Source organism: Canis aureus, chromosome 6 (assembly GCF_053574225.1).
Source record: "Canis aureus isolate CA01 chromosome 6, VMU_Caureus_v.1.0, whole genome shotgun sequence".
In the NCBI taxonomy this organism is placed as follows: Eukaryota; Metazoa; Chordata; class Mammalia; order Carnivora; family Canidae; genus Canis; species Canis aureus.
Genome location: NC_135616.1, coordinates 36,955,181 through 36,971,550, shown reverse-complemented (window position 1 = coordinate 36,971,550; position 16,370 = coordinate 36,955,181). Strand labels below are relative to the sequence as shown.

Here is a 16,370-nt window from a genome sequence, read left to right as displayed (position 1 = left end):
GCCAACTGGTATAGGATGTTTTCTTGAATCAGGGTTTCATAAAGCTGAAATGGTACACAGAGCCGTGACCAGCTGAAAGGCATCCTCGGAGGGAGGAATGGACCAGGACAGGGGCAGGGGCAGGAGGCTGAAGGCCCCGGAATCCACCCTGCCTTCCACTTGAGACTGACGCTGCCTGTGAAGTATCTGTAATACTCGCCTCCTCGTGAAGTTCCATCTCTGCCCCCCCCTTACCTCCTCATGGCCAACGTTCTCTGAGGCCCCTCTGCACAAACCACTGGCTGGGGGCCAGGCAAGGCTGCCTTTGCCTCAGTTCTTCCTGCTGCTTCAGAATGTCTCCCACCCGCCCCCTCATGGGGAGACAGAGGCTCTAGGAAGCTGTTGTCAAATTCAGAGCAGGAAAGAATATCCTACCAGACACGTAGGATGGCAGAGGGGTCAAGAGCAAAGCCTCTGATGCCATGCAGTCCCAGGTTTAAGCCTCCACTCGGTTCCTGGGGTGGATTACTTCATCTCCCTAGGCCTCTGTTTTCCCATCTATAAAATGGGAATGATAATGATGTCTGTCCCACAGGATTATGAGAAATAAGTAGAATAATTCAGGCATGGCAAAGACTGTCAGTACCTACCTAATATCTAGTTTCTACTTCCTTTCTAACAGAATCCCCATTTTGTTGGGGGTTCATTAAGCCCCGGTTAAATAAACTACATTTCTCTAGCTAAATAAACAACATTTCCCAGCTTCTCCATAGCCAAGGATGGCTGGAGAATACAGTTCTACCCAATAACATATGAGTGGAAGCTCCATGAGGAATTCTGGGAAATGTCTGCCTGACTTAGATATAGGTCTTGCTTCCTTTCTTCTACCTTTGTCCTTCCTTCTGCTGAGAACATGGGTGATGGCTGGAACAGCAACCATGTTGTAGGCATGAGGCAAAGGCCAAAGAGCCAGAAGAGACCTTGGCTCTAACTCACACAACCAACCACCTGCTCCCAAACTTTCTGTGTATAACCACTATTTCATCTCTGTTACCTTATTTGGGCTTTCTGTTTTACACATCTGAGCCTAATGCCTGGTTGGCTCAATATTTAGCTCAGTGCCATGCACACAGTCAGCAGTTAATACTTCTTTTCCACTTTATGGGGAAATCTCTGTTGGTCCCCTGAAGGGTGCCATGTGGCATGAGGGACACCAGATAGGGCTCCAGCATGACGTAGTGCACCTGGACTCTGTTACTCTTGAGCTATGAAGGCTTCGGTGAGTCCTCTCCAGCTTTCAGTTTCCTGATTAGGGGTTGGATCAGAAGATGTATGAAGCTCCTTCCAACTCTGACCTTCCAAGGATCCACCACAGTCTCTGAAGAACATCCAGGCCCACCGTCTGGTCCCTCATGCTGTACACCCGCAGGCCTCCTCCAATGCCTACACCTCCACCCCATATCCCTGCGAGGTTTCCTGAGATCCTGAGAAATTTCTAGGGAAGGGAACTGTTTAAATAAAAGGCCACACTGCCTTAGTTAACTTTCCCACCTGGTTTAAATAAGAAAAAATACCAAGAGTAACATCAAACCTAACAGAATCAATAAGTCAGTAAATAATTTTGGTAACATTTCACATTAAGATAGCATGAATACTTTATTAAGAGCTCATAAGTTAATTTCCCTTTTTCTTAAATTATACTAGGATGTGCGGAGGCATAAATAATTGCTTGAGCTGCTGCTCTGAGCTGCTTCCTCGCAAGTTGTAATATCATCTATTAACTAGTTTACAATCACTCTGACAGCTTTCTGTGCATCTTGGAATAATTTACTTCGCAAGCAACTTTGGTGAATCATTTATTCATCATTATTAAAGTATTTATAAATCCTGCTTTAATTTAGCCCTCTGTTTCCTTTGCTTCCTTGCAGCATATTGACCAAAAATAAGAATGCTTAGGGCAGTACTTTGTTCCTTGGTGGCATTTTAACCAAAAGAGTGTTGTTGGAGTGAACAGCCTCTAAGCTCCATTAAGGCCCCATCCCCCATGCCCCGCTAGCCTCAGCTTCAGGGTTTCTCCACCTGCCTACCTGGCCTGTGTAATTCAGCTAAGAGGAGAGCTCCGCAGTCCACACACCTGAGACAGAGGAAGAGAAGTAATATTTATTGAAGACTCGCCCTGTGTTCCAGCTGCCTTAGCCGACAGTTATCGAAGGATTAGTACGTACCAGACACCTTTCTGGTGATTTCTTCTGTATCATTTCACTAAGTTTCCTCAGCAGTAATTTCTAACACACAGAAATTGCAACATGTCAGGCCATGCTCTATGTGCTTGGTGGATATTAATTTACTTACCCCTCACAGCAGAGATCGGCACTACCCTGACTGATACTACAGGTTGGTACTTAGCATGAGTCCCATTTTAAAGATGTCAGAACTGAGGCACAGAGAGGTTGAATGGATCGCCCAAGGTCACACAGGTGGGAAAGAACAGACCTGAAATTCACATCCAAGGGGTCTCATTTCAGAGGCCACACCCTTCACCACCAACCTACCCACTGATAATCAGCTGAGGTACGCGCTTCTTTCAGCGTGTTTTTCAGAAGAGGCAACTGTGACACACAGAGGGTAAGTGATCCTTCCACGATCTCTAAGCCAGCGTGTAACAGAACAAGGATTCACACTCGTGTGATACATAATCTCTCAACACTTTACAAATTAGCTATTGCCATTCCCATTTAACAGGTGAGGAAACTAAGAGTGACAGCTTGTGCAATCTGCCGAAAGACTGCACGATTATGAAGTGTCAGAGCTGGGATTCAAACCTGGTCTACCTGGCTTTTTTCATCAGAGCATGACAGGAAGAGAAGGAGGAACATGTTTAATCTCAGGAAGTCCTGGCTGGGGCCTGCAGTCCATGTATTCCACTCTATCCCTCCAGGCTCAGACATCAGTTCAAGTACCCAGAGCTCTGCCAGCCTTTAACATCTCTGTCCTGATGGAAGGGAACAAGGTCAGGGAGGCTTCTGAGATACTGTGGGGAGGATAAAACAGGGACCAGGGACACTCCCTCAGGAATTTTTCCCTGTGGCCCTCTTAATGCATGTCCACCTCCCCATTTTCCTCCTAACCAGGTTTCTGTCATACTCACCACGTTCTCTGGGGCCTTGGTCAAACACACCAGGGAAGGAAGAGAAGCAAACTATTTTGATGTACGGAGAAAGCCTTTGGGCTGAATTTTCAGCTGGAAAATAAGTAATTAGAAAATCAAATTAACACTCAGACCAACAGGGGTCTGAAGTCATGGAGGACAGAAGACTAGAGAATCTTCTCAGGGAAATTTAAGGCTTTCAGATGATTTAATAAAGTCCTATACCGAAGCAAGAGAATGCACTGTGAATCTTTTTGAGGTTCTTCTTGTTCTTTATCCTCACGTTTCAAGGAAAGCTGGCTTTAAAGGAGTTGTTCCTAAAAAATGCTAAAATTCAGTCCCAGAGGAAGCATGTGTTCAAGAGCAAGAGGATGTAACTGATGCTTTCAAGACCAGCTGAGTGGACCTTTGTAGTGTGAGAAGTGTTGTCTGAGAAGTGACTTTGTGGTGTACTTTGATCACACAGGAAAGGGGGCGGGGGAAGGAAAGAGAAAAGCTTGGGAGCTTTTCTTCAGATCTGGGCTCTTCCTTAGAAGAATGTCACTAATGCTAGCAACAAAACATTAGGTCTAATACAAAATCCAGAGCTGATTGACAGTCCTCAGATTCCGAAATAAGATGCTTTTGAGAGTTATAGCAAAATACAAAGGCACCGAGGAAATGGAGACTTTTGATGTGCACAAGGTGTTGGACTAACAGTGAAGGTTCCAAAAGTCAAAGAGGCCGCAAATGAGATGTGTGGATACAGGAAAATCTTGTAGGGCTTCTCAAATAATCAAGTCAGTACTGAATTTAAATGGCTACTTGATCCAGTACAGACTGAAGACATCTGCCCCCTGGAATGTGCCGGTGCAGGCATAGACCTTCCCCCACAATCCAATGTATCCATTTAACAAACCTGACCTAGAAGAATGCCAAGGTCTCATGCTGACTATAAAGCATGAACAAGACCTGGTGCTGCCCCCAAGGAGCTCTGGCCTAGTGAGGAGACAGTTGATTATACATACATGGAAACCAGGGATAATTTTTCTAGTAGCTCAGAAGCACACACACCAATCCCCTATAGAAAAGGTTATTGTGGGATCCAGAGAGATGCCCTGACCCTAAGCCCACATCTTGCAGATGCCATTTGGACAGAGGCGACTTGATGCCCCAAATCAGGTGGTGGTCCCAACCCTGCATCCCTGCTTCTAGGGTCCCTGGGGCCAGCCCTCGAGTCCCCTAGACCAAATGGCTGGCAGGGCCTGTCACTTTCTCATGGAGCATCATTTCTTGCATCCACACAAATAAAGTGGACAGCAAGCCAGTGCCATCTTGTTTGCTGCTATTGGATTTATGACATGTCAAGTTTAAATAGCATGTGCAAGGCTTACAATGGAGGCGACACAGAAATTCATTTTTCAAGCCCATCAAGGCTCTGAGCCCCCCAGCCCCTCCCTGCTGGGGCTAGGAGAACTATTTCACAACATCCTAATGCTGAGAAAAGACCTCCCTGTATCTCTACATTCAATTCTGCTTCTCTCTTTTCCCTCTCCTTCAAGTCCCCCCAAAATACCAAAATAGCGTAAATGCCACTTACCCGTACCCCATAAATACCAATTAACCTTTATGCAAGTCTGCTGTGCATAAGCCCTAACCTGATTCCTGGGGCTGAATTATTAATCCCTTACAAACAAACCACCAGCACGCCACACGCTGCCTTCTTGCCACCCAGCTGACGTAGCTGGCTTTAATTTAGACCTGCTCCACCCACCTTTTGTGCTGTTCTTTATTTGGGTTGTGAAAACCACTTTCTCTACCTTCCCTTCCCCCTCATCAGCAAATTAAACTGCTCAGTTGCCCCCAGCTTTTCCCAATAATAGAGGCTGCTTGGACTTGACCCATTAAAGGAGAGAGCCCAGAAAGACTTGCTATAGGACCCAGCAAGTCTCATTTTTATAATTGATTGGTAAGACAAGCATTTGGGTTGCAAAGTAGCTTTGGTCAGGTTTCCATTTTGCAGCAAACCCCCAAATTAAAAATCACCTCCAGGGGATAATTCTTTTGCAAATAATATGAGCCGGGCTATTTCTGTTTTTGTCAGGCGCACTGTCACTCCAGGCTGGTGTCTCATATGTTATTCTGGCTGCATGAGAAAGGCCCACAATAATAGCGTTGGCAACTGAAACAACAGCAAGAATGGGAATGTCAATTTGCAATTGTGAAACAAGGTGAAAACCACACTCCTTAACAAAAAGTTGAGGCCCACTTTAAACAAGGGGAAAACAACCAAGTAGAGTGCCTGAAGCCAGTTGGTCCAATCCGTGACAAGGCAGGCAGTATTGGGGGTGCTGTGAGAAGCTGTGATCAAACCCGAGTTAGTCCAGAATCACCTGGGAAAGCAAGCGCCTTGAACTCTTAAAAATGAGCAGATGTGATCCAGCCACCTAATTATTTTATGCTTGAGTCACAGTGAATCATGGCCAGAAGCTCTAGATCTCTGTCTTTGCCCATGATGCCATTCTGGAATACCACATCCTTCTCCACCTTTGCCAAATGGACCACTCCTCCTCATCCTTAAAGATGCAGCTCACACATCTCCTCTCCCAGGAAGCCTTCCTGATTTTTTGGTCAGATTTTATCTGCTTCCTGCCTCCCTCATATAATGTTTAAATAGCACAGCCACAAAGTTAGTTAACTTTTCAGTCTCTTCTACTACAATTTAAGTCCTTTGAGAACAGAATATACAACTTAGTCTTCTTTTAATCTCCAGTAGCTAGCACGGGGCCTGGCACATAGTAGGGGTTCAGCAAATGTTTGTTGAATGAATAGATATGAAAAAATATAAAAATACAGGAGATGAAACAGAGAGCTGAATTTAAAAGAACTTATTACGCTGGAATCAATCTGTAGAATCCAGTGATTTATTTATTTAAAATGATCTTCCTAAGTACCTACTTAGGATACTCAGCCTGTGTTAAATGCATAAAGGTAATAGGAGGAAAGGAGAGAATCCCTCTTTCAAGAAAATTACCTTCAGATTTGTACATGTCTAAATGAGAACAGTGGAAAGCAGTCCATGGCAGGATTGATGTGGCACAGGAGGATGGTCGTGCTGGCCTGCCAGGTGGGGACTTTGGAAAACATATTCCTTGTCCTAATCCTACCACTGAGTCATTATGTGACCTTGGGCAAATCAACTCACATCTTTGGACCTCCATCTGTCAAACGTAACATTGAATTGTTGAAATGATACTGGGACAATTGCTATCATATGGAAGAAAATAAAGTAAAAATTTCTGCCTCATGTCATATAGAAAAAATGAATTCCATGCAGATTAATGATCTAAATGGAAAACAGCCAAATTCAAACATTTCCCCCCCAAAAAAACTGTAGAAGTGTATCTGTATAGCATTAGTTTAAGAAGAATTCTGTTAACAAAATGTGAAAAGCAAAAATCACAAGGAAATCTCTGACAAATGGGACTACTTTAAAACAAATACACATGCTAATCCAAGTGAAAAATGAAGCTACGAGATGGAAGAAGACATCTACAACCGTCACGATGAAAAATATGGGAGTAGTTGGAATAGCTAAAGAACTTTTACAAACCTACTAGAAAAAGACAGACAACTTAGAAGAAAGAAGTTCCAAGTATATGAAACGCAATTGACAAAAGAGGAGAATTACTGATAACTTCAGGAGATGCTTGATCTAACTAGAAATCAGAGAAATGTCAATTAAAAATGGCAGTGAGTTACCAGTTCATACTCATCAGATTGAAAAACATTCAATCTGAATTGAATGTGGCTCAGTGGGTGGGTGGCTGGGTGGTCAGTGGCTCAGTGGTCGAGTATCTGCCTTGGGCTCAGGTCATGATCCCGGGGTCCTGGGATCGAGTCCCACATTGGGCTCCCCACGGGGAGCCTGCTTCTCCCTCTGCCTGTGTCTTTGCCTCTCTTCTCTGTGTCTCTCATGAATAAATAAATAAAGTCTTATAAAAAAAATAAAAGACTAGGTGGTGATGAGTGGGCTGGGCTCTCAACCTGCTTCCAGCAAGAATCCCTGTACCACCAGCTACCACCTACGCACAGCATCCCATTTGGCAGGTTACTTTAAACTTCTCATGCCTTGATTTATACATTTGAGAATGAAGAATGTTAACGGCATTTCCTTGAAAGGCCATTGTAGAATTACCTATAATGATCCATGTGAATGTGTCCAGTCCAGAGCCTGTGGCCATTGTTGGGGCAGGACCTTGCCCAGCTTATGTCCTGGTGAGTCGGAGGCTGTAGGCTGAGTGTGCGCTGTAGGGTGGGCAGTCTGGGGGAGCTGGGAGGTCTCATCAAGGAGGAGGCCATAGGGCCACAGCAACGTCTGCACAGTGGGGGCCCAGCCAGGGCTCTGTGGGGCAGTCTGCTCTGCTCCAGAAGGAAATAAATGAACACAGCTTTCAGAGGCAGATGGAATACAGGATCTGGTTCCCTGGCTAATGTGATCTCTTTACACAGGATCTCTCACTGAGAGTCAATAGTCATCATCACCCATTAGGAAAAACAGGACTCTTTGGGGAATCACGGGTAAGGAGGGATAATGCCCTGGCTGTGTGGCCTTAGGTGAGTCACTGCACCTCTTTGGGCTGCCATTTTCTCATTTATGAAATGAGGAATTTACTATCCTGGAAAGAGTACAAGACTCCTAGGATTAAGGAGACCTTGGTTCTGGCCAGACCTTGGTTCTGCCTCTAACTGTGGGGCTTCAGGAAAGTCTCACCTTCCCAGAAGCCTAGTTTCCTCTTTGTAAAATGACCTGTGCAATGTGAGGTTCTCCGACGGCCCCTCAAGCTCCAGGGGAGGTCACATACACATCCATGCACACACACGGATAGTTGGTGCTGAGTTTAATCCAGAACAGGTCTTGGCCTTGGGCACCCTGAACCACCTGGCATATTAGCATCCCATCTCCAACATTTACACTTTTTTTTTTTTTAAAGCGGCCACATGTATCTGAGCAGGACCACTCCCCCAGCATGGCTGCCGACAGGGATGATGAGGGAGGCACAGGGCAGGCCTTCCCCTGGAAAAGCACAGCCGCCCCCTGCCCTGACTGCCACAGAAAGCAAACCACCTCCTCACATGGGTGGGTGAGGGACCACCGTCCCTCATCCCCTGCCCAGTCTTTTCTGTAAGACCCTCCTTGTGACTGGCCTTGTGGGAAGGACTCACTGTCCCCTTCTACAGTAATGGCCCAGGAGTGGGAGGCTGCTGATTCAGCTTAGTCATTAGGACCTACAGACCTAGAGAGATAAGCTGCCCTTGCCCAAAATCCCAGGACAAATGAAGGGCAAGGCCCCAAGCACGGTAAAAATGGGGACAACAGCTACTCATTGAATCCCTGCAAAGACCAAGTCATTCTACCCTCACCACACCTACCAAGCTAAGACTATTAATTTTCTCCTCTTACAGTTGATGAAATGGAGGCATGTAGGGCAGGGGAGTATCCCAGCTGCAGGGACACTGGGTCTCTGGCTTCCTGGTCCCAAGTGCTACCCCTATGGAGATCTGCCTAAGTCTGGTCCTGCTGCCGGGTCCCAGACCTGGGCCTCGTCCCCCCTGCACCAAGCAAGCTCTCAGGTCTGGCAAGCTCTGGGAGCTGTCCTTCCCTGCCCCTCACCCCTTCCCACCCTCCCCACTGCGGGGGACCCTGCCACAGAAACAGCGTCAGAGGGAGTGACTAATGGTGGCTGACCCCAGGTCAGCACGAATGCCGTCGGACTCCCTGGTCCTGGTGAGACAGCCCACCTCCCTCATACTGACCTGACAGGACGGCCCCGGGGGTTGGGGGGAAGCACCCAGGGCCTCTCTCCTGGGGCCACCCCACACACACCGGGGCAACTGGCCAGAGCCTGCCCTGCCTCACCTCCAGGGCATAGGTCCCACTCCTGTCAGAGCCCCTCAGCTGGCCAAGCCATCCCTCAGGCCAGATGACACATGCTCCCTCCTGCCCGAGAGCTGGTGACAGATGCCCAGCTGGAAAAGTGATGGGCTGCATGGTGGGGGCAAAGTGCAGGTTTTCCTTCATCAGAGTTGGCAGCTGAGCTATGGCTAAAGGCAGCGGTGACAGGGCAGCCTCTTGTAGGCGTGCACACACACACACACTTGTGCATACCTGCTCACACGAGCACACACCCACACATGCACAAATTCTCACACACCCATTGCATCCAGACTGCGCAGGTGGGACCCAGGAAGATGGAGGTAGTACTGGCTCTCAGGGAAAGGTGCCAACCACCACCAGTAGTAGTAACTTTCATAGTACCTATGAAAGCCGTGCTCATCACGGAATTGGGGCAGTTCCACTGCAAGCCCAGAAGGGACCATTCAGCTCTGTTCCCGTCTCCCGCCCCGCCCTCGGCCCACACACTTCAACTACCGAGAGTGACAGCTTCCCAACTGGCTGGTACTCTAAATTTACCACCTAACACAATAGGCACCATTCTGGGCCACCAGGGTGTATTCCTGGGCAAAGTGACCCAGCCTGGGAGGGGGAGACAATGACAAGCCATGTGCCATATACACATACACCACACAAGTATGGACACCTAGGCTGTGTGTCCAGTGTCCTCTGCCATGGGCTCAGTGCTGGGATCCTCCACAAAGACTCCTGGGGTAAGACTGGGGTAAAAATGAGGCCAAAAAACAAACCCACAGCTTTCTCAAGACAGCAAATGAGAGCATTCAGCACAAAAGACAGTGAGGAGTAGTCAGCACAGGCTCATTCATCCCAACGTTCATTCAGCAGAGTCAGTGAAGAACCCCTGACAGCTGGGCCCAGCTCTGGGATGGGTAGTACAGGTTGAGCAGGAACTGCGGAAGACACGGCTCAAGATCCCAGACCTAGATAAAGGAGGCAGAGACGTGCCCCAGTGCCCACCACAGTGCCTAAATTCCACCATCAGAAAAAGCCATTGTGTCCATGTATGTCTACAGATGCCTCATGGAGAAACCTGCTCTTCTTTAGGGAACTGTGCCCTTTTTAATCCATTTGTCTATAGGGACAAAGTCTCAGAATGTCAGCATTGGATGAGCCTTTGGGGAGCATCTAGTCTTTCCAACTTCTTTTATTTTTTTAAGATTTTATTTATTTATGAGAGACACAGAGAGAGAGAGAGAGAGAGAGAGAGAGGCAGAGACACAGGCAGAGGGAGAAGCAAGCTCCATGCATGATGCCCAACGCAGGACTCGGCCCCAGGACCCCGGTTTCACACCCTCAGTCAAAGGCAGATGCTCAACTGCTGAGCCGCCCAGGCATCCCTAGTTCCTTCCATCTTCAAACAAATTCTAAGTCAATGTGGAAAATACACAGAAGTAAAACAGTTGCCCTCGGGCTGGGACAAGAGGGAATAAGGAGGGCTAAGTCCAACATCCTTGGACCACTCCCCCAGGCCAGAGTGTCTGATGATTCCTCTGAAGAGTTTGAAAAGCACTTTTTCAGAGGTATCCCTTAGATCAGGTTCAACTGCGTTGCACAAAGACTCCAAAAATGGTGGCTTACACAGGATAGTGGCATTCTTTCCTCTGACACAACAGTCAGATGAAGCAGCACATGTGGGGCATCCATAGTCATCTGTTGGTAAACCACTTCCAGGCCTCTGCTCCTCATCTTCGCTGTTCAAGATGGTGGTCTTTGATCGCAGGCAGCTCCGGGAAGGAGTTAACAGAGAAGAAAAGCTCCCGGAAGGTGCTGAAGGGGTTCCACTGACATCCCATTGGCCATGATTTAATCACGTGGCCACACCTAGCTGCATAGGCTGCTGGGAAATGTAGTTCTACTCTTTGGTGACAGTGGGATCAGTTACAAGCTCTGTCCCTCTGAGATAAGGGGATAATGGATATCAGGATGAGGAGTGAGTGGTTATGGTCCTGCTAGTCCAGTTTCCCACTTGATAGGTGAACAAAAGGAGGTGCCAATGAGACTAAGATTGATTAAGGCCCTAATACCCAAGAAATCTTCCTCCAACACCTACCATAAGGCCTGCATTAGACCTAAATGAAAAGACAAGCCCTGCCTCCCCACTGTGGAGCCAGATATCCAACCAATACTTGTGGCGTGATAAATGATGTCACCAAGCTCAGTACAAAACAGAGTGGGAGCAGTCACGCAAAAGCACCCACGCTTTCTGTGAGGCTCAAGGAAGGGGCCACCAAAAGAGAGAGAACGTCCACACTAAGACTGGACTGGTTAGAAGGTGTCTGCTGAGTGGATAAGCGTGGGGAAGGGTAAACTTGGCAGAAGGAAAAGAGTACAAAGGCTCAGAGGCAGGACGGGCTACCTACCATATTTAGAAACTACCACCAGGGTATAAAAGGCAAAAGGGGGTGTGATGGCTAACTTCACGTGTCAACTGAGAGGGGGCCTCAGTGATTTAAATATCAGTGACTGATATTTAAATCACTAAATTATTGGCTAAAACAGATTGCCCTTATTGTGGTGGGCCTCCTCCAATCAGCTGAAGGCCTAAACAGAACAAAAACGCTGACTTCCCTAAGCAGGAGTTCTCCAATAGCTGCCTTCGTACCCTGGCTCTCCTGGGTCTCTGCCTGCCTGCCTTCAGACTGTGGCTGCACCACTATCTCCAGGTTACGAGCCCACACTACGAATTTCGGACACACCAGTGCCCACAATCATATGAGGCAATTCCACACACACACACACACACACATACACGCACCCTATTGGTTTGGTTTTCTGAAGAACCCTCAATAATTCAGGGGTGAGGTGAGGGGGAATATAGAGATGGGCTTGGGTAGATTGACAGGGACCAAAATCATGAAAAGCCTGGGTGCCATTCAAAGCCATTCTGAGTTTATTCTCAGAATGAGGAGTCATTGGAGACTTCAAGGCAAGAGAGCAATCCTAGCCATATGTTCCATCATATATAGGGGCACAAGGTGGAGGCTGGTAGACTGCCATGTACAGGGGGCCTCCTATGCCTCCTAGAATAGGGGCTCTGGATGAGAGAGTCAAGGCCAGTGGCAGGGAGCCAAGACCGGTGACTGCATGTGCTAGAGCTGCAAAGGGAGAAGGGCCGGTAGGGCTCCCAGGTCACAGGCCTGGGCAGCTCTATAAGGCCAGGAACTGACTGACTCTTTCCATCCTCAGCACCTAGCCCTGCACCTGGCCACTGTGGCCGCTGTGTATGCGTATGTTTGTGAAATGAAGAACGAATGGAGAAAGAGAAGTAGCACCTGACAAAATAGGCCTGTGGGCCCAGCACAACATTGTAAGCAGGCAGGCCCTTAATTCAATTAAAATACTTGTTGACTGACAGGCCAATGACCAGCCCCAGGATTTTAGAAGCAGCCACCCTCCTGGCATTGGTCCCCCAAACCCCAGCCCACATGAAGGTCTGCCAGGGAAAGTGGAAGTGGTCGAGGACACACGTCCAGACTTCAGGACTGCTGCCTTCCCATCCTCCCTCTCTCAGCTGGATGCACGATACCCCACCGTTCAGAGTTCAACATCCTTAAGCCTTCATTTCAATCCGACTTAAGGCAAAATCCCAGGGACGAGCATCCCCCTATAAGCTGCTCTGCCATTGACGCCCAGGGCTGCTGGTGGCCCAAGAGCAGGAAGGGGTGAGGAGAGGAGAGGTAGGACCAGAACAGGTCCCAGGGGACGGAGGGTGAGTGCCCCAGACAGTCCTGCAGAGCTTGGCCTTTTGAGGAGGGAGAGACCGGAGCCGAGAGAGGGAAGCCAGGGGCCCAAACCTCTGTGGCCCTGGTGAGGGGACCCGGAGTCCTAAGAGTGGGAAAGTGAAATCCAGAGACAACTTGGTGGCAGGCCCTTATGACTGACACACGGGGACCTTTTTGTACCACGTTTTAAATATATTTCCGCCCAAGGGAGGCAGTTGACAGGCTCTGCAAGACCTAATGGAAAACAGCAGCTAATACTGCAAGTCAGCAAAGCTTGTCAGCCCGGGCGCCATCATCCCTCACCTCCTCTTTCATTTTTATAGGAACGGCTCAGAAACAGAGAAGAGAAATTTCCAAAGCCAAACAAAAAATCAATACCATGGGAGATAACCCAGCATTAATAGGAAAACCAGAGAGGGTGGCTTTGTCTCCAGGCTCTGCGGCGCTATCAATCACTCGGCGGCAGGATTTGGGAGGCTCCCCAAGCTGGAGACCCCCGGGACCCCGTGCCAAAGGGGTCCAGGGACAGCAGACTGGGGCCCAAGCGGAGCCTGAGCCAAGGCATGGGGAGACAGCTCTGTCCCCTGCCCCTAGGCTGTCCCCCTCCAGGCCTTGGGGCCTCCGTCACCAGGCTGAGGCCCAGCACACAAGTGGGGGACAGTGTGGACAGGGACAGACACACAGATGTCCAGCTAGGCCGCCAGCAGGAGAAGCAAGAGGGCACTTGAGACGGACAGCCCTGCACCCCGCTCTCGCCCAATGTGTGTCCTGACACCCCCGATTCCAAGACCAGGGAGGAGCCAATGCAGGCCTCAGGAGGGCCACAGTGCAGGCCCAGGCAGGTACACCTTCGGTGCCCCTCACCCCATGTCCTTAGGATGGGACTGAGATGGATGGTGGGGACTCCATAAGGCTCCATATACAGATACCCATGACAGAAAGAGCTGCCCCCCCCAAATAAATAAATAAATAAATAAATAAATAAATAGTGAGTTGTCCCTCCATGTTCCTCCTCTGCTCTCACTCTGTGGCCGCTTCTCAAACCCCCAGTCTAAATCGGGGCCTCTTAGGGGCTCAGTTGGTTAAGGAGCTGCCTTTGGCTCAGGTCATGGTCCCGGGTCATAGTGCCCGGGACCTGGGATGGAGCCCTGCATCGGGCTCCCTGCTCAACGGGGAGTCTGGTTCTCCTTCTCCCTCTGCTGCTCCCCCCATTTGTGCTCTGTCTTTCTCTCAGATAAATAAATACAATATTTAAAAAAAAAAAAAAAAAAAAAAACCGTGGCATCTGCTGGAGTGTTCTCTGCTTTTCCTTCCAAGCCCTCACTGTTGTGCACAGTGATACATCGGCGGATATGGTTATTTGTTGATCTCTGTCAACAAACAGGAGTTCCGGGGTATGTGCTGGCACCTGCCCATGTAGAAACGTGTCCCAAGAACAACCACCTTCGAGCTGGGGCTCCCTCTCTGCACCTGGTTCTTGCGGCTCCACTGATGATGGGGCCTCCCCTTCTGATCAAGTTAAACCTACTAACTTCCTCCAGGGAAATCCCTGGTCTTCTCCTTCTGTGTGATGTCTCTTCTCTGGTCTTCTAGAGGTAGGTAACCAGCCAGTCTAGGGGTTCTGTGGGCACAGCCTAAGAGTTTCAGTGCCACAGGACCTTGAGCTGAGAGGGACTTGGAGAGTCATCTCAGGATCCCCTAGGGAGCTTTAGAGAACATGCCAATGCCCAGTCTCCTCATGGAACTATATCTGACCATTGAGCAGGAGGCTCACAAATTAGTATTTTTTTAAACTCGCTGAATGATCACAAAGTGCCAGAGTTGAGAGCCACTGTCTGTAAGCCAACCTACTCAGGAGCTCTGCATACATGTGGGCAGGTTGTGTGCTGCACCAGTCACCCGGAGTCTCTGCCAGAGGTGCCCTGGGAGGAGTTGGGCATGCAATTTTTAAAAGGCCAAAGTGATTTGGCCAAGTTGGTGACCACTTGAAACCCACACCCACCAACTCCTCTTTCGGGGCCGTTCTCCCCCTTGGCTACTCAGAGTGTGGTCCTTGCACCAGCTTGTCAGTCACAAAGAGTTTCTGGCTCCACCTCAGATTTCCTGCATCAGAATCTGCACTTTACCAAGGTGTCCAGACAGCCGAGGGCGCATTAAAGGTAGGGAAGCTCTGCTCATCGCACTGCACGCTCAGGAAAGCTTTGTGGAGTCTGGGTCACGCCTCACACCTGCTCCCTCCTTCTGATATGTTTTTGCACGTAGTAGGCGATCGATACGTATCTCCGGATTGACTGATTGACAAATCTGTGGTTTGCATTAGACACAGGCCCCCTGAGCGTCGCTGTATTGGAAATTACCAACTTTTCAAGTTCCTGTAACGGGCGATTACTGAAACAGGGAATCCCTCCTCACCACACCGGAGGCATCCCTCTGCAACCATAAAAACAGTGACACTGCTAACAAAATAATGTCTTGCTCAGCACACCCAGGGTCCACTGGATGATTTCATCTGCCCCTTGCCCCCTTCTGTAAATAACATCTAATCACCTTACCCGGCCTCATTTGGATAATGGCTCCTTTTTCATCTCCACAAAGAAAAAATTAATCCAAAACAAATAAATAGCGAGAGAGCAGGGGAGTTCTTCAGGGCTTAGGGCGTCTTTTGATTAGAGTTTATTTACTGACTCTTATTAATCAACCTGATTAAAGGCAGCAATGGCTCAGGAGGACCGAGCCCTCAGAGCCTCTATCTCCCTCCCCGGCTGGCTCCCGCTCGGGGCCGTGCGCGGAGTCCACAGTGGCCAGTGGCCAGGATGCCTGCTCGGTTGTGCGGCCCTGGTGCTTGTTTTTTTTTGTTTTCTTTCCTTTTCCTTTTCTCATTTCCTTTTTTCTTTTTCTTTTTTATTCAAGTGTAGTTGCCGTACAGTATTATGTTAGTTTCAGGTGTACCACATAGTGATTCAACCGTTTATACACATTGCAAAGTGATCACCACGGTAAATCTAGCCACCATCTGTCGCTGGACATTGTTGTTACATATTATTAACTATATTCCGTGTTTGATATTGTGTCTTTTGTCCTTTTTTTTTTTATAACTGGAAGTCTGTAACTTTTCATCCCCTTCCCCTAATATACTTGTCTCCCTACCCTCCCTTGCCCTCTGGCAACCATCAGATTGTTCCCCAGCTCTGTGAATTTGTTTCTGTTTGGGGTTTGGTTCTTTTTTATTAATTTGTTTCTAATACTACGGAGGACTTCAGGAATTTGTGTGGCACCTGTCACTGTTAATTGGGTGATGCTCCTTCCAGGTATTCGCTCCACAAAGGCTTGGCTACATACCAGCTCTGGTCTTCAGTTCAAGCGCGCGTGCTCCTTGAGCAGCTCGACTCTCATAGGGACACATAAACTACTCCTGCCTGGTTCAACTGACCACCTCACCTGCCCCAGCAAATATCCGATTCCAGGTACTACTCATGTAGGATAGCCCCAAACTTCTGGCCAAATATCTGATTCCAGGTACTCATCATGTAGGATAACCCCAAACTTCTGGCCAAATGATCCAGAT

General features: G+C 48.5%; 1 long non-coding RNA gene across 1 annotated transcript; it reads right to left on the bottom strand.

The window, feature by feature from the left end:
- Positions 1-1,620: 1,620 nt before the first annotated feature.
- Positions 1,621-10,814, bottom strand: LOC144315168 (uncharacterized). Its single transcript, XR_013380931.1, has 3 exons — positions 10,662-10,814; positions 3,128-3,220; positions 1,621-3,010 (listed from the first exon to the last, which is right to left on the bottom strand). It is a non-coding gene; the product is annotated as an uncharacterized LOC144315168 (long non-coding RNA).
- Positions 10,815-16,370: the final 5,556 nt, after the last annotated feature.